This window comes from Periplaneta americana, chromosome 17, assembly GCF_040183065.1.
Source record: "Periplaneta americana isolate PAMFEO1 chromosome 17, P.americana_PAMFEO1_priV1, whole genome shotgun sequence".
Taxonomy (NCBI): domain Eukaryota; kingdom Metazoa; phylum Arthropoda; class Insecta; order Blattodea; family Blattidae; genus Periplaneta; species Periplaneta americana.
The window spans coordinates 78,390,275-78,410,015 of NC_091133.1; the positions used below are offsets into that span (position 1 = coordinate 78,390,275).

The 19,741-nt window shown below is 33.8% G+C and overlaps 1 non-coding gene across 1 annotated transcript; it reads left to right on the top strand.

The window, feature by feature from the left end:
• The first annotated feature begins 19,395 nt into the window (after window positions 1-19,395).
• Window positions 19,396-19,469, top strand: TRNAS-GCU (transfer RNA serine (anticodon GCU)). Its single transcript has one exon. It is a non-coding gene; the product is annotated as a tRNA-Ser (tRNA).
• Window positions 19,470-19,741: the final 272 nt, after the last annotated feature.

Genomic DNA, 19,741 nt, shown 5'->3' on the forward strand with positions numbered 1-19,741 from the left:
TCTGAGACTTGATACATCGTCGTAAAATAACCCAATAATAATAATAATAATAATAATAATAATAATAATAATAATAATAATAATAATAAACCATTATTTGTATATGTTGTAACCACTGATTTTAGTATTCTTTTATTTTGTCATTTATAGGATAAATATTTCATTCCGTTCTTATGTCCTAATTTAATATAAGATCTGATCTGATACAATCTTCTGATATTATTGTCGTAACCTTGTATTCTGCTTTTCAGTTTATTTGTAACTGCGCATGATTCGCTTCCGTAGAGTAACTCCACCTTTTATTTTACAGTTCCTCTTTAGTCTTCTTCTCTTTTAAGATTATCACTTTCCTATTTATTTCATTATTGTCTAGGTTTCTCTTCTTGTTCTCTGCGGTTCATTTACTTTTAAACTCTTGAGTTTACTTCTTCCCTATCTCATATACTTCATTTATTTTTTCAATTGTATCCATCACCCTTGATACTAAGTCGGAATAGGGGTTCGCTTGCATGTTTTGACCTCATACGGAATAGAGAATGAGAACAAAAGACTGGATTGTTCCTCTTGAAAGCGAGACAGCGTGCTTAGAACATCAGCTGTTGAAGTTTATGATACGAACTGACTTTTGAATTATACACTTTTATGCGTCTTTGTATGTTAGGTTTTGTACCATTTTCATATTAATCTGTGTGGATTCTTGTCACAACAGACCATGTAGTACTATTTTCTGCTTTCTTTAGACTCAAACGCAATCCACTAAATCGGCGAAGCAGTGTATTTTCATCCTCTCTAAATCTTGCACTTTGTTTAATGTCATCCCAAACTAATTCTGCATGTTTGTAATCTTCTTCACTTGAATTACATTACCTTATTTATTGATTCTTTCTTACCTACCTTTTTTATAATACTTCTTAAATTCTGTATCTTACAATACCGAATTCCTTTCTTTTAGCCACTTTTTTGTAGTCTACCTATATTTTCTTTTCCTTTGTTCATAATGGTTATGTTTCCTTTGACTTCCACTCCAATTCTTATATCCACTTACATTCGTGTCTTGTTTCCTCCGCTTTTATTACTTTATTTTTGTGAACACATTTATCAGTATCTATGTTTTCTTTTCCATTTTTCCGATTCATTGTTTCATCTTATTCGAAACTTTCCATAGTTTCATGTAGGCCTACATTTAATATTATAGTGATATTCTTGGCATACTACGATGCAGAGGTTCATCGCAGCGTAATCGCTAATATTCAAATCAATTATTAACACTTCAAAACATTATGTTAAAAACAAACTTTCCACAGAGAATCGGGTACACTTCCATCAGTCTATTTGAGATATTAAAATCCTGACTTTTAACTTATATTTCTGTGTATAAAAACAATAAATTGTTGATATTAAACAATTGGGTGCGACATATTATGTGCGGAAACGTACAAATAATACACAAATAATTCTATAATAAACATCTTAAAATATTATTTGATATCGTAAAAGCTTTTGACCCAGTCCGATTTGTTAGTGACGGTTGCTATCCCTATACAGTCCGTGATAAATAGATTCTCTTACCATCCCAGGCACATAAGAACTTTATTTCGTGTGTGATGTCACGTGATTGTATTGTGGTTGGGAATTCCCTGGCGTTCGTCGTTTTGTCTGCAGTTTACGTGAAGTGCATGGAGAGGGTCTCTTACAGAAGCTGAATTGAACTTATCTCTGCCTCACGCCCTCATTTGTCTGCGAAGTAAAACTCCACTTCTTGTCGTCTTGAAGCTCTCTCCTCCAGCAAATTCCGCTCTTGTCACGTAATGAAATATGCCTTGATTAATTTTATAATTACTTTCAAACGACGTCATCCTCTGAAACACGTTCAGCCATGTACGTGGATTGAGAGGAAGCCATTAAAATTTTATAGCAATATACAAATAAATTCCCAGAGCTAAATATATTTTTCAAATATTATTTCCCAGTCTTCATTCGGAAAACATCATCATTACAGTTTTGGAATAAATAAGTAGCACATTTCTTAAAATCTAATTTGGGAAAAGAAAGGCTACTGGAACTAGCAACACAATCTACAAGAAGACAAACGTCAGGAAAACCCGGCTTCAAAGACACTTTTTATGAAAGTTAAAGTTGGAAATTGTGTCGAACAAAGCAAAATTATATAATCATAATAAAATGATAAGTATTACAGCTTTTAGTCTTAGTCAACAATTTATGACATTTGTCGTCATGCATCACTTTTAAAGAAGCATTTATGAAACATGCTTGTGGCTAGCCACATTATTTTGACGCAGGTCGATTTTTTTTATGGGTTGTGATGAAGGACGCCATACAGCTGTGGATGAAGAAATCTTAGTAAAGGTCGTAGATTATTAAGGCTGAAAGAGAAATAATCGAGACAACTTCTGGAATTTGTCTGGGAACTCGTCAATCCTTGTTGCTACCCCGTTATTGTTATATCAGTAAGTTCTACATCTGGTAATACATAAACTGCAGATCTTTTCTTCAGTTCTTGAGCTTCTGTAAATATTGCTTCATTTATTTGAGTGCAATTTTGTAGAGGTTTGTAGACGACATATAGTAAAAAATCATATAAAGACATTTTGAAATTCATATCACTTCATTCGCCTTTCTCATTTACAAAATATAAACACAGTCTAGTAATTACAGTCGCGAAGCTCAATACGTAGTAAATATGTAAACATTAGATAGTTGCTCACCACTAGGATCGCTAATATCGCCTCATTACAGGCAATGCAAAATAGAACCGTCACAGTCTATTGTTTCTTGCACCCTCAAAACTCAAGCTTCGTGACTGTATATAGTAGACTGTGATATAAATCTATTGTGTGTCCACTGGCTAAGTTAATACAAATCAGTGGAAAGTAGTTGAACTGCTTTCCAGGCGTCTTCAACTTCGGCTGAACTGACTCACACTAGCTAACAATAATATCCGATTTTGTACGCATTTCTGTTTTGTTTTAGTGTTTGTTTGATACATTTTCCTCTGTCTGTAGCTCATCGAATATTTATTTACGACACTTGTGTAGAAAACATCCTTACATGCCTTCCAAGAGATATTTTCGTGCCTTATGCGAAATGTTCGACAACACAATAATAATATCACAGTGTGAATAGATTAAAGAGTGTGCTGCAGTTGTTCGTTATTAAACCTATAGAAATTATATATTTTCCTTATCTACATTGATTGAACTCTCACACAAAATGAACAGCAGTTACGGCGATTCTTTCCGCCCGACTACTTTTAATCCCATAAGTAAAACGAGCACTATTTTCGTCTAATTTTGAAATATATTTTACTCCGTACGTACGAGATTCGAACCCACGTCCGAATTCAACGAGTTAGTTCAGGGTCAAAGGCGGTAATCTCTAAGCTACGCCAATAGGCCCTCTTTCGTAAGAATTTCGAGGGAAAACTCATTTCTAGCCTACTGCTTTTCTTCTTATAGTGACTAATATAACTCTGATGAAATATCGTTTTTATAAATGCCTCTTCTTCTGCAATGCTTTACTTCTCTCCGAAATTCAATTCTGTCTTATATTTACTTCTGACTGATCTAATAAACTTGTTGCTAAATCTGCTTATGTTCAAAACATAACTGCTCTGAAAATATAATTGCAAATTATTTTCTTTTCTTTGTGTCACATTTATTCTGTCTTCATGTTTCATTCGATATAATGTATTTATATAGCCTAATACTTTATACAATAGATGTGCTGTTCTATAACAACATACTCATTTAATTTCGTATTTATGTATATTTTTGGTTCTTATATTGCTACATATTATGTCTTAAATGTGCACGCATATAAAGTTTATGCCATGCTTACACATCGGTGTCATATTTGCTATTGATAAATAATTGAATACATCGAAATTCGAGTTCGCGGGATCAGGGTTCGAAACGGAGGAGCGTATATCTAGCAGACACTTGAAAATGAGCACACAAAGAAGGGAAAACTTCACTTTGTCATAAAAATGGGACGTTCCGCTCCTTTGCCACGCCTTATCGCAGATTATGCAAATTACAATGAGAGAAGCCTGTATGATTAATGGACTAGAATTTCATATTAACCTCACTTCCTGCAACTCCATCGGTGAAAAATATATCCCAGGACTGGGAATAAGTTTAACTTTCTTCCTATGAAGTAAACAGTGCATTCTCAATAGCAAATACCCTAGGACAGGACGCGAAGATCTTCGGAAAGTTGAGGAAAACAACAATTTTTGTAGGAATATCTCTCTAATGAAAATAAGCTTCATCTTATTTTCACCGGGAACATTTAAATTAGAGATTTTATTATATTTTATTTAATACCTGCATAGTGGTTTTAAATTGTTTGCATGTTCTTCGGCTAAGATTATAAATAAATCAAAAATGACGAAAGAGAAGCACTCACTGAACACTGGAAGGACTATATTGACATATAGGCTAATAGTGAAGACTAGGAGACCAATCGCGTATGAAAAAATCTATGAAGACAACGTGACATCCTGTATGAAAACAAGAGGGTGGATAATTTGATATAATTCAGGAATTAAAAGTTACGTCACCTTTAAAGTGCGGGCCTATACAGGGTCATTGAGACGTGTACAGAACTTCAGTTAGAACTATTTCAAAATGAGATTCAACATCACTGGATTTAGCTTAGGACGCTTTTGATCCTTAAACACTTAAATAAATCCTGACGTGATTAGAACTAGGAAGACGGAAAAGAGAGAAGATTTAATAATGCTCGATTCGAAGTGAAGGACTTGTCCTTGGGTAGAAACTATTCTTTTTTCGTGTTCGGAGTGGAAGGACGACATCAAAATGATAGCCAACGTCTTAGTTTTTAGATTCGAACCGCGCACATCCTAGGACTACAATCTCTGTCGGTGCTGTCACAGAGAAAAGGAAGCTCTTGGACACGTATTGGGCTTCTGTGCATTCTGAGAATTGCTTAGAATCAGCAATCACCATAATATCAGGAAGAACATTGCTCAGGCAGTCAGTGAGACAGGTTTCACGTTGTTTGGGAAGGTGTGTGGCTTGGTGACCAATGATATTACCAGAAGAAATGATTTAATTGCCTTTAGACCATCAAATGAATACGACACTATGTTGTGAGGCTCACACTGTTTTTTAATTTTTGGACTTCCATTGGCCTTAAGAAACATATTGTGAAAGATATGACGACAGCCTCCCTTAGAGGTTCTATTCAATTTTACGAAACGATTTATATAGCCATTAATTAATTTCATTGATATGAGGATTTTATTAACAATTAATTAAGTTTTATATTACGGTGTTTTAAGTTGTTAATATTTGTAATTTTTAAATATATTTTTCATGTCTTGTTAACTGTTTCCTGTTATTATGCGTTAATAATACATTCCAAATTGTTTTATATATCCTCGTCATTAATTGTTTTTAGTTATTAAGTTTTTATTTGTTTGCCTATTTTATAATTCTATACCTCAATATCTTAGTTACATCTTATTCGTTTCTTGTCATAGTGAGTTAATAATTGTAATTTTTCCTTACATTTTCTTCATTAATATTTATACTTGTTATTAACTTGTATGTTATTACTAGTCTTTTCTATATTTTGCCATCTTGGCTCAAACTTTAATAGGGGAATTTGTGTAAAATAAAACAAAATTCTCCAAGAAAAACAAGATAAATATTTTATAAATTTTAGTAAACATGAAACAATAAAATATATTAAAATCTTAATACACACACTTTGTAAGCAGAAAATGTGCAAGAAGAAATAAATTGTATGATAGACATTAACAACAAAGAAATTACTGTAACTGCTAAGATAGAAAGTAAAAAATCATAATTTAATTAATATAGATAAATACCTATATACTTACAAAAGAATTTCCAAATGAAAATAAAGTAAAAAAAGTCACCTAAGGAAGCAAAAAACAAAATTCATCGTACCGACATTTAAATTATAATAGCTAACAATTTCTAATGATATTACTAACGACAACGATAATGAAGATGGGAAGAGCTATTTTACTGAAAATTGTTCTAAATGAAATCTGTCGCGTGAATACCTACTGTACAAATGGCTGTCTTATTTGCCATAATGAGTCACTTATTTCAGCTATTGTATGAAAACTGTCAGATGTGTATCAGAGAGTCTCTCTACCTCTACCTGTCTCAAAAAGAAAACTTGATAGAAAGTAGTTACAAATTGACAGATTGCTCTGCAAACATCGATATTATCGGAATTCTCTAGGCAGGTATACGTGTTGAATAAACATTTAGAAGTTGTCCGATTGTCAGCAAAGAAATTTAACTGAAAACGAAACACGTAAAGAATGAAGAAAAGAAGCTTTCTTACACATTATTCGTATTAAAAAGCTGACGTTGAAGGAAACCTCGTGAGAAATAGTATTCAGATTTGTGAAAAGTAGGGAAATGTCATTATTTTTACTAGACAGGATATGAGTAGTAAAATTTACAATGCGATTGAATTTCTATCTGAGAAAATGCAAAGAAATTATATTACACAAATCACGTTAAAAAGAATTATTTTCCACTGTAATAAATATAAAACAATTATTTTAAGTCTCGGTTTAAAGCGATACATTTGCTATTATTTGTGGAAATTCATTATGTTGTACCACAAGTGTTTATTGTAGGTAAGATTGATACGGTTTCTTTGAAATCAAGAAGGATTGCTAGCGGCTTACTGGCTTACCCGTTTTCTTCAGTAAAGACGCAAGATAATGTTCTTCTACTAATTACCCATAAAGCTCCCAAGCACACAATTAACAATGGCTTTGTACTCTCGTTTAAGACTCAACACAGTGAACTACAATTTAAGCGCCATCTAATGTTTAACACGTAACACTGGTAATGTGCTTTTACCTTATAAACTTACGCACAGCACTTTGTAATATTGGGATATACATACAGAAAGAACTCCAATTCCATATTTTAGAGTATATGAACCTTCAGAAGGTTAATTAGGATTATTATGTAGCATTAGTTAGCCTATGTAAGTAACTAATCTTTATGTTAGAAAAAAATACCTGTTAAATGCCAGTCTCTACGTACAGTTCCCCAAAAAAGGAATGAGACGACTTTTGGTCGTCGAAAATTGAAAAGCGCAGCTAATATCTGCATTCCGCTCATGAGCTGTGAGCCGGCTCGGAGATCGCAAACCTTGTGCAGGCATGGTCTACTCTACAGTATATCATCGCCTTTTATTTTCGGGATTCCTTTCGTAGAGACAATAAATCAAGTATACATATAAATGGAGGATACATGCATAAAAACGCTTACATGGGAATAACTTAAACAAATTTTCATGTTTATATACAAATTAAACAAGCGGTTGCATGATGATGTGCGCATTTGTCAACGAAAAGTGGTGAGAAATAATATATACGGAAGTATCTGATCTTTGCCACTTCAAAGATTAAACGCTTCTTTTAATAAAGAACTGTTTCTTGAAGCATTTCTGTAGAGGCTGCGGAATTCTGCGCTCATTTGTTATTCTCGACAGATGGGGTGGCTTATAAAATATTCAGTGAATGTATATCGGCCCGTATCATAGCGACGAGATATGAAAGTGACAAGAGAGCGACGCGTAGTAATAAATAATAATTCTCACATCTCTTTACCGTCACACTCTATTGTCTCTAACAGAGAACGAGCCAGTCCTCAAGGACGTAATAAAATACATAGGGCTTAGTATTTAGGTTGGTGCTTAATTCCGTTGGTGCGTTTTATCTCGTCATGAGTATTGATGTGATGGTAGTGAGAGAGAATATGAAAGCGGGCGATATGAGTTCCAAGTTTTGGTCACCTGATGGTTTGAGTCGGATTGGATATCTGTAGATATCTGAACCTGCTCTCGAGCGTGAGTTCCAATCCCACTTGGACTGTTTATTTGAATGATTTTTTTTTTCAATTGAATGGCTGCCTAGAATAACGTTCTAAGTCCGTTTTTGACCAAACTGAGTTTTCGGCTGAAAATGCTGTATAGCACATCTTGAATCTTGCTGATATTCACACTACTTCGAGAGCTGTAGTATTTTGATTGTGTTGCTGAGCTGAATAACGTTGTAACGCAAATAAAATGGCGGACAATCATACTTGTAGCGTGTCACACCGATAGAGGTTATTGCCAAAGCAAGGCCAAGCAAACCATTTGAGGTTGTTCATATGCAACAGGAATACTTCAGGGATATAGGGCTAACAGAGCAAACAATAAAGAGGGATCCAGACCTCAAGACAACAACAGCTGCTTGGTTTCAGTTCAGTTCTGATGATTCCATGTCTCTGAAATAGAGGAAATTCCAAGATATAATGTTACCATGGACAATGTATTCTCTAAAAAAAAAAAATAGTAAATCATATTTCACATGATAACTCCCCTCGTCTTTATCATGGCCCTATTCCAATCACAAAAGAGAAAAAAATGATCTGATTGCAATGTCAAGTTATCTTCCTTTTGGTCATGGTTACTCTGAATTCTACCATGGCCTAATAACAGAATAAAGAAAAAAAGGATTCTTGTGTGTGTAATATTGCTATTGTGTGCCTAAACATATAATTTAAGTTGTGTAATTTGTTTCAAGTACTTATGATATTAATTTGTCATGATGATGATGATTATTATTATTATTATTTACTTAATGTACTCAAATGTAACAACTATAACGAATTTACCAGGAAATATGGAAAGTATTTAAATTTCTTTGCTTTACAACGTTGTTCCCCTGGATTGACATACAACGTTTTTCTACAGTAAATGTTCGAAAAGTTGTGTAATTTGGAAGATAAAGGCAATACATACATATAAATAGTGTGAGAACTTACTGAAGTATTAATACAGACCTCACACTGTCATAATTTTGTAATATTTAATAACGTTAGCACGCAATAAACCTATTTTCAATTTCCTGACAAACTGTAAAAACTGATTTACAACGTTATTCCAGGCAACCATTCCATTTCTTCTCATAAATGTAAGGCGTGTGTCGGGTAATTCTATGGCAAATCCTTGGATTTATTTCACCAAATGCAGTCTATCACCGACAAGCAGAATAAGGCTTAAAGGCGGCTTCACAATTGCCCGGGAATGGCAACTAGAACGAGAACGGAATCGAGAAAAATCTTGGAAGCTTTATTTTTTAATGTATGGATACACAATTGCTTTCTGGGAACGGTAGGCCCTGGAATGAGAAACAAAACTTCACGAAGTTTTAACATTTCCATTCCCGGGATTCTTCTGCGCATGTCAAATCAGTAATTTATTCAATTCCGATTGTCGATTGTTCGTCGAGATTATCATGGCAGCTACGGAGTTTGAAGAATTATTAATTTTGTATGTGCAAGAAAAAGAATTCTTATATGACAAGACAAATGTTCAATTCAAAAATGTAAGAATAAAAGAAAATGCTTGGTGTACAATCGCAGAGATCCTGAATAGTGATGGTAAGTTGGCAATATTACAACATTTTTCTTCTGATTTTGTGAAACTGTACATTTCCTTTCATTTCATTTTATATGTTGATATTATTTATCAATGTTCATATAAAATGCATACACTCAACGTTTAATGTTAATTTGATGATAAATTAATTCTAGTTATATATTTTACTTTCGGAAAGGCGAGAAAATATTAATATATTGCATTATTTTTAGCCGAAACTGTTAAGAAGAAGTGGGACAGCCTCAGGGACAGATTTGTGACAGCCTTGACGGATTCTACAGCTATCCCCCCTTCTGGTTCTGGGGCTCAACAGAAGAAAAATAATTTCTCCCTTTATAATTCTATGTTGTGGTTGGCACCTTAGATTAGGAAGAGGAAGTAAGTATGAATATTTTTGGCACCCACTATTCTAGCTGAAAGCGAATTAAATTTAAGATTCTCGTATGTATGTATATATATATATATATATATATATATATATATATATATCAGTAAGCTATGTATTTCAAACTATAGTTCCAACTAAATTTCTGTTTGATGGCATTAATATTGATACCATGACCAATAAAACCTAACTTAAATCTTACGTTAACAAAGGATCATGTAAATAGTCTTCTTTTCCACATGGCCTACTAAATTATTAGGCCTACACATTACATTAAATTCCACTTTAAATTTTTTATACATGCATTTCTTATGGCATTGTTAATTTCCTATGTAGTATAGTTTGTGAACCGTAAGTAATGTCATTAATTCTAGTGTATGATTTCTTTAGTAAAGAGCAACAAAAAAGTCAAATACCATTTTGCTGTGTTGTGAATAGTTTTCCAGAAAAATGTGCATTTCAAAATACATGGTTTACGATTTTACGAGATTGTGCAACGCTGTGTAATCAGTGGGGAGTGCACATAAGTCTCTGTTGTTCTGAACAACCCCTTCACCTGGCTTGTTCTGAAGTTGAAGGTCACTGTCACGTACCTTGGTTTTAACTCATAAAAAATACAGCTGATGTTATACCTACTGTATTAGAGAACGGAGAATGAACACTGCTCACTTCATGTTAAACAAAACTTGAAAAATTGGAAATAAATTCTACAACCTAATTTTAACGAAATATTCAGAGAATATAGTCCATAAGATACGCTTATTTCAAAATAAATTTAAAACATTAAGAAATATTTCTACACTCTCATTTCAATTAAATAAGCTAAAGAACTAAAACAATAATGATGCTTAGTTCACATTATAAAAACAAGATTTTGAAACATTTAAAACTCCACAGGCAAAGATAAAAATACGATATTATGCTATTTTACATTAAACGAAAATAAATTTAAAATAATATTCATTTGTAAACTCTTTCAATTTAATTTTAACTATACTATCGGTGAACACAGGCAATACGAAAAGCTTATTTTTAAGTTACACAAATCAACTTATTAAAAAAGAAACTCAATTTGTTATACGCAAACATTTTCTTCCGGCAATTAGAAATTATAGTTCCCTCCCACTTTCATTTTAAAGTAATAACTGGTGAACTTATACAACAAATCAAATTTCCCGAGACGTCTTTAAAATCAATCGTATGTGATATGTTTATATTTTTCGCTTCTCAACCGTCGTCTCGAACACGCCAGCTGTTCAGGTACCTGGCCTACGACAACATATATTTGCCTCTCTGCAGGCAGCAATAACCTTCACAACGTTCTCACACTGCACTACGTATTAAAATTACTTCTCAGAACGAAAACATACATTTGTTCGGATCAAATTTCTGCACATTCAGAGGACAAACTAAAATTATTTCAGTCATTTATGACCATAATACATTGCTCTCTTAAATTGACTGAGCATATAGGGAATTAATTCAGTAGCTTTCACAAAATATGCTATGAAATGATTCATATAAAATAATTTTTTTCTCGAAAAGGAAGCTAAAAAAGGAGCAAAAATGTATTAAACGTTTTTCTTTGAAATTTATCAAAGAATAATCCCTTGAAAGTAATGACATTACTTACTGTTCATTCTGTATATAACTATAGTTTGTAATAGATTGTGTGTGTTTGTACACTCATACATACAGAGTGAACCGTCAGTAAGTAATATCATTAATCTCAAGTGTTAGTTATTGATTAGATTTGATTTTGAGGGTACAGACATACCCTGTAGTAACAGCTATAATGTACATCTTGCACTTTGGGAGGTATTTCAGATTCTGGCATTTGTTCATTTCCAGATAGATTTGATAGATCAGAGAGGGTGTAACCAATTGCCCAACAACAACAACAAGGAAGGACTGTAATTTAAAAGTATCAAGATACTTAAAAGAGAATCACAATAAAGGAGAAAAAATGTTCAATGCACAAAAGAAATACAAAAGAATGCTATTTCTCCACATTTTTAGAGTTCTGACTTCTGAGCTGCATTTAGGCCTATATGATCTAAACAATGTTGGAAATATTATTGACAGTATCTTTACAATCTATAGGTCAATTCCAATTTGAAGCAGATAATATTTTATTACTATCTGAAAAGATAAGTTGGATTAAACATGTGTTCATTCTGATTTTGCTTTTAAAAATGTTTTCCTAATATACAATCTGGTTTCTATTCATTATTAATTGCTGAATTCATTAGAAATTACAATCAGCAATTAACAATCTGTTTTAAGTGTCTGTTAAACAATTTACAATTTATTACAATTGAAAATCTAAATTATTAAATGCCACTCAAATTAAAATTAATTAATCTTCATTGTTAACTGATAATTCTATTAACCTTTTTCCAACACATGTTGGATTACATTATTATTGTACTAAAAAAATTCACTGAAATTTTTATAATCTTATGTATATTTTACGGATAATATGTCTGTAACTTATGACGTTGTTGTTTGCTTAGAATGACTTCAACTGTAAGCTCACTAGATGTCACCCCGAGCACAAGTGTTGAGGCTACATCAGAAGCAATGCACCTTTCCGATGAAGCCAGTACGAGTACAGAATCACCAGCTCCCATGCAGGAAAGTTCCTTAGGTGGAAGTTTCCAAGAGGAATTTCGCCCTAAGAGAGCCAACCTGCACGATACCCTCTCTAAAGTTGTTGATTCTTTTACGTCTTTTGTGGCAACGAGGGAATATTCAGGACCAAGTGACCTCAATTTCATGAAATCTGTACTTGAAGACATGAAAATGATCCCACACAAAGATAAATTTAAATTTAAGGAGGAGGTGTTGGACCTGTTAGAAAAATATATTCCATAAACTGAGACAAGTTATTTTAGATGTTGGTATAAGTGTATTCATAAATTTAAAAAAATACAAATTTCTGTAATATTTTATTGGATACTTGTAAATAATCAAATACTCTGTGTTCCTATTTTTGTGTTCAATAAATACTTTCCATAATTCAATTGAAATATAGTAACATTGACATACTTCTATCTCCCATTGTTTACATATCCATGTTGGTAGGATATTGCTCCAGCATCTGAAACCAAATAATCCGCTAAATTATCCCGTAATTTATAAATTGCCTGAGCAGCAATATTAGATCCCATTCGACCAACTGATCTGAAATTTGTGTCATTTCTTGTGATTTCTCTCCAGTTTCCCAAATTTTGAGATGGGTGCTGGCTGCAAGCTTCTGTTCTCAAATAGTTATGTAAACATAATGTGGCTTTAATTATTGATTCTGCAGTCTTCACTGAACATAACAATGGTTGTCTGTAAACTCTCCATCTACTTGCGAGTATACCGAAACTGTTTTCGATATTTCTCCTAGCCCTAGACAGTCTAAAATTAAAAATAGTTTTTTTCTCTCCTAAATATTTACCAGGATAAGGTCGCATAATATACTGCTTTAGAGGAAAAGCCTCATCTGCTACAAAGAAATATGGCATTAAAATATTACTGCCTGGTAGAGTGCGAGGTTCGGGTAGTTCTGCAGATCCATTCTCCAATTTTTTTCCTATTTTACTTCTTCTAAATACACCACCATCGCTTTCAGCGCCATATGCTCCAATGTCAGCCCATATAAACTTATAGTCTGCATCGCAGCATGCCATTAATATTAAACTGAAAGTGTGTTTATAATTGTAATATACTACCGGATCTTAAAGGGCACTGGATTTGGACATGTTTCCCATCAATGGCACCTAGAGTATTGGGAAAGTCCCACCTCTCTAGGAAACGTTCGCTTATATTATACCACTCTTCTTTGGTGGGAAACGGAAAATATAAAGGATAAAGTACTTCCCATAACACATCACAGGTTTCAGCGATCACTTTCGAAACGGTAGAATGCCCAACCCTGAATTCCCAACTCAGATTTAAAAATGAACCACCATGAGCCAGATACTTTAGAGTCATTGCCAACCGAATTTCTGGGCTCAAACATTCTCGCCTACTCCTCTTGAGTAGCTTGTGTTTCACTAATGATAATATTTTTTTCGAAATGCTGGGGTTCCATTCTTGTATATTTATAAAACGCCTCATGATCATGTACCTTTATATATTTGAATATATTCACAAATGCTCCACGCTCATTTCTTTGTTGGTTCATTGGTCGAACCCACCATCTGAAAATAAGGAATACAATGTAACGAACATCATGATGTCAACTAGATAGTAGCACATAACCTTATTAAGAAACGTAGTACAATGAAGTTCTCATTTTCCACTTTCATACGTATTAAATTTGTGTAAGACATTAAATGACTTTTTATTTTATTATAGGGAGTAATATTTACCTTCTTTTAGTGCTCTGAGCGACTGAAACACATATTAAAATAAGTACAAAATATGTGACTAACTCGTCGTCGTCCATCTTGAAACATTAGAATAACGCAGACGCTTCAGCTTTCCGTTCAGTTGTGAATATTAGTATTCCCGTTCTCATTCCTCGGCTTTCCCTTCTCGTTCTAGTTGCCATTCCCGGGCAATTGTGAAGCCGCCTTAAGGCTGCCAAGTGTACGGAACATAAAAAAACAACCAACTTCTCTTTGATGCAGGGTGGAATAATGCTTAGTACTCATTCTCCACAGCCATATTTATTTACTGTGTTTAATCATGTTATACTAGACTCTACTAGTAAGCATGGGGGCAGTAGGATGATCCAACATAAGCCTACGTAAATATATACATACAAATTAAAACAAACATAATAAAACTCATACGATCTTCGTTACTTATATAGATCACAAATGTACTTTTTTCTCCCTGGAATGTTAGTCGACAATGGACTACTCCATTGAAGAACCGCGGACTGGAGGGAGGGTGGAAATTACCCTCGCAGCAAACGTAAAGCCTACTCAGTCCGGTTTCTGGCTTACCCTCGTGATCCCTCTTGATAACCGACAATATGGGGGAGGGATTTGTACCCCTTTGCTAATGGGCCGAGCGTATCCATCCCCCATTTCCCACCCTCCTGCACCCTGACCGCACGATTTGCATCGAGGTAATTTGCTTCTTCCACTTCATTACACGATACGTAGCGCCCAGGGGTGGGTGGACCTGCACAAGAGGATCAGACGATTGTAATATCACAAGCACAGTCCTTCTCAATCATCCCTGTCATCAACTTCGTCGCTGTCACTGCAGTCATTATGATAATCTGCAGAGATAGTGTTTACACCTTTCCGTCATTACAATGAAATACAGTACGTTATGATGAAGCCGGGGCCTCTAACAAGAGGTCTGGATCTCAGAACGCGGTGCTTGAATGAAACTCATTCCAAGTTGTAGATTTAGGAGCGTAGATTCCGACACATCTAGGTCAATGGTGCAGAGGTACAAACAGTTTTCAAAATAATCCCTTTTGAGATTATATAGCCAAATTTTATGAATATGCAACACAACTAACTCTTGTGCTAGAGGTTATCTGGCCGTAAAGAGAAATTCACAATGAAAATTAAACGTAACGTGAACATAAAAGCTAGACGCTATTTAATGTAATAGAACCGTTCACAATGAAACACGTAAACATAAACATAAACTTTGAAAGCTACAAGCTCCTGCGTTTACGGTTATGCGAAACATAAGAAATCAGCCAATCAGAACGCACTGCTATTCTCAGTTACACAATGGCGTCGATTTGTTGCTATTTACCATACACATCCCTGTTTGTATGACAAGAAACTGAAGTCATACAAAGATGCAGCGTTAAAAGCTAATGCATGTGAATCAATTTCACGTGATTTTAACTGTGAAATTAAATACAAATATCTTTTAAATTGATGTTAATTAATGAATTATGTTAAATTTGCAAAATGTTTGCATTTGGAGTATAAATATTAGCAAATTTATTATTATTTCAATGTGTTCGCGTAAAAGTCTCCTAAAATATACTTGAAATCACTGAATATATTTTATTAAGAGACAAGAAAGTAAGGCGAGAAGAAATAGATGAGGAACAAGAAAAAGAAAAGATCAAATGGATTGAAGGTAGAACAGGAGTAAGAAAAAGAGTGTAAAAACTTCGATAGAAATACAGAAAGTCGAGAAAAAACGTACGAGTAGTAAAGTACAAGATTGGAAAGAGATGGATACCAGGAAAAGGAAAATGGAGGAAGAAGAGTAAGATCACATTATCGAAGTGGATATTATGACACAATTACAGGAGTTGATTTTGTAACTTGCAAACTTAAGGAAGGTTATAAACTTTCGTGAGTCAGAAAATAATATCATTTCAATTTATAATTTAAATTGTTATCTTTCTTGAGGTGAAACAATTTATCATATATCTCTGATAGTGTCTGAGTTTTTTTTTACTTTAGTTGGTTATTTAACGACGCTGTATCAACTACTAGGTTATTTAGCGTCGATGAGATTGGTGATAGCGAGATTATATTTTGGCGAAATGAGGCCGAGGATTCGTCATAGATTACCTTGCATTCAAATTACGGTTGGGGAAAACCTCGGAAAAAAATCCAACCAGACAATCAGCCCAAGCGGGGATCAAACCCGCGCCCGAACGCAACTTCAGACCGGCAGGCAAGCGCCTTAACCGACTGAGCCACGCCGGTGGCTTAGTGTCTGAGGTATGTCATTTAACATATATACGAATATCGTTAGTCGTGTGTGAAATTAAATTCTTTTTCACCGAAATTTTTAATTTTACAGTTCATTTTTGCCTGGTAACTAAACGTTTCTGAGATATTTTAATGAAACTTTACTAGTTTATGTGTTCTTGACTTTTAAAAACACGAATTTGCTGGGTAACTTTAGGTGCTGGACCCCGGACTCATTTCACCGGCATTATCACCTTCATATCATTCAGACGCTAAATAACCTAGATGTTGATACAGCGTCGTAAAATAATCCAATAAAATAAAATAAAACACGAATTAAAATAATTATTCTAGCACTTTCTCTCTATTACTCTTAAGAGACAATATTTACTTTGAAAATGTTTAAAGTATTAACCAACTGTAATACAAAAATTCATAAAAACTTAAAAAGATAATTAGAAGATTTTATATGATTCTCTTAGTATAGGTTCTATGAACATTTTTAAATGAGAATGATTGAAATATTCATACACATGCGGAAAATAGTATGGAAATATTTTATGATGATTGCACAATATCCATACAAACATCTGGAAATAGATTACTGTTACTTAGAAAAATGTCTTTCAAATATTTAAAATGCAGACTAGAGGAAAAGAGATGTATTGTAAGTCAGCCAAATTTCATTTTATCAAGACTCAAAGGTACTGGGATATAAAGCATTAAATTACATTACATTGTATCTCTTCCACTGAGAAGAAGATGTCTACTTTGCATCAATATTTTCTAATAAGTTCTTATTTATGCTTATATTATATTATTGCTGTTGTTTAGTCAACTGTCCGAAGACAGGTCTGAACCCCACAAATGACACCAAGAAGGTACCATTTATGAGGCAACTAGGCTAGGAGATAATTGGGTAGTGTAGCCAGCTCCTTTCCCTCTCCATTGCATACATCTCCGATTAGCTACATATTACACTAATAAGACTGACAATGCATACAAACAATTGTTCTTCTCTGCCACGTACCGTCAAGTGAGATGTACTGCCTGATAATACATGTACACATCAGCCAGAACCTCAATCTGAGGATATATTATTATTATTATTATTATTATTATTATTAATTTATATTATTATTATTATTATTATTATTATTATTATTATTATTATTATTATTATTACTATTACACAATCAATAAAACATATTATCTTTGTAACAAGATTTGTGTAAAAAATTCATTCTACAAATTCAGAGTCATGTCTGTACATGGATAGATTTATGCACTTCCTTTCCAATACCCGTATGTACTGACTCTCGTTTATTATGCCACTTTTTGTTCTTGAAAAATCTCTCCTGTCATTTCCACACAAAATTACAGTTTATTTAAGAGTGTATTAAACGTTTTACCCAAGAACGGTTGTTTCCACTGTTCCCAATAGAATTCATTCATTGCAACTATATGTAAAGGTGTTTATTTTTCCCCTGCCTCCTAATTATGCACCGGGAAGTAAAAATTTCCAGTGTTAGGTTTTGTTTTCCAACATTTTGTGAAACGAACTGTTCATATTTGTACGAGTAAAATATCCATGCACATTATCACAATAAACGTGATTGTCTATATCGTTTGACGTTGCTTTGTTTAAATTGTACAAAACACAAACTGTGCAGCATAACAGTAACAATCAGTGTGTGTCACAGTTTTTGTACTAAAATGCTTGAGGAGAAGATCCATCTATCCAAGGTGAAAGAGGTTATTTTTCAGTTAAATTGTTTCTTTAGACAGAAACTTTTCCCTTTCCGGTGGTGATAGATATCTTGGACATCACTAATAGTATTTGAGATATGCTCTTCAATTATCGCAAATATCACTTCTCTATTCTTTAGTCAACCTGGTTGGCGAGTTGGTATAGCGCTGGCCTTCTATGCCCAAGGTTGCGGGTTCGATCCCGGGCCAGGTCGATGGCATTTAAGTGTACTTAAATGTGACAGGCTCATGTCAGTAGATTTACTGGCATGTAAAAGAACTCCTGCGGGACAAAATTCCGGCACATCCGGCGACGCTGATATAACCTCTGCAGTTGCGAGCGTCGTTAAATAAAACATATATATATATATATATATATATATATATATATATATATATATATATATATATATATATATTCTATTCTTTAAATTTCCTCTTTGTCGCTCGTTTTCCTAAACTTTAAAAACCGTATTATTTTTTATAACAACTTGATACATTTTGAGATATATCAGTCACATTTTACTTGCTTAGTTATCTTTAACATCTTAACTAGATACACTCCAATTTTTGTTCTAGTATTTTTTTTATTTTAATTAAATTGGTCGTAAAATTTTTAAATAATAATTTCATTATAAAAATAATTGAAGAGAAATATTTTTCCAAGAGGCAAGTAAAAAACTTTTTTATCTCTGTGTTCACGAAAACATTACAAATATTTTAGGCAAGAATAATAATTAGAAAATAACAGGAAAATGTTATGCAAATCTGGCTTTCAGGTAGTAGCTCCCTGTAAAGCAGGTTTGAATAATTTCAAGGAAAAATTGTTCCGGGGCCGGGTATCGATCCCGGGACCCTTCGCTTAGCGTGCGAACGCTCTCCCGACTGAGCTACCCCAGGAACTATACACGACACCGTACCTCCCGGGATCGATACCCGGCCCCGGAACAATTTTTCCTTGAAATTATTCAAACCTGCTTTACAGGGAGCTACTACCTGAAAGCCAGATTTGCATAATAGATTCGTTACTGGAGGTACGTTAATAGAAAGCCACAATTTAAGTCGCACAGTATTGTATGCGCTCATAGTTCAGTTCTGGCGTCTTGTCAGCTCATTTGAGTTGTGTGGATACAAAGGAAAAATTGTGACGGGGTCGTGTATAGTTCCTGGGGTAGCTCAGTCGGTAGAGCGTTCGCGCGCTAAGCGAAGGGTCCCGGGATCGATACCCGGCCCCGGAACAATTTTTCCTTGAAGTTATTCAAACAGGAAAATGCATAAGTACTGATCAATTCTCAGCCAAAATTTTGTAAATGAATTACTATTAATTAAAAAGAGTTCCTTGAAACATTAAAATTCAGAATAAAGTAGAAGAAATATATATATATATATATATATATATATATATATATTGAAAATTTGGATAATCTTCACGACGACAATTTTCTGAGATATCGATGATTCATAGATACTAATAAAATCGGAAAAGTGTTCCTGTCTTGTAAATTAAAAG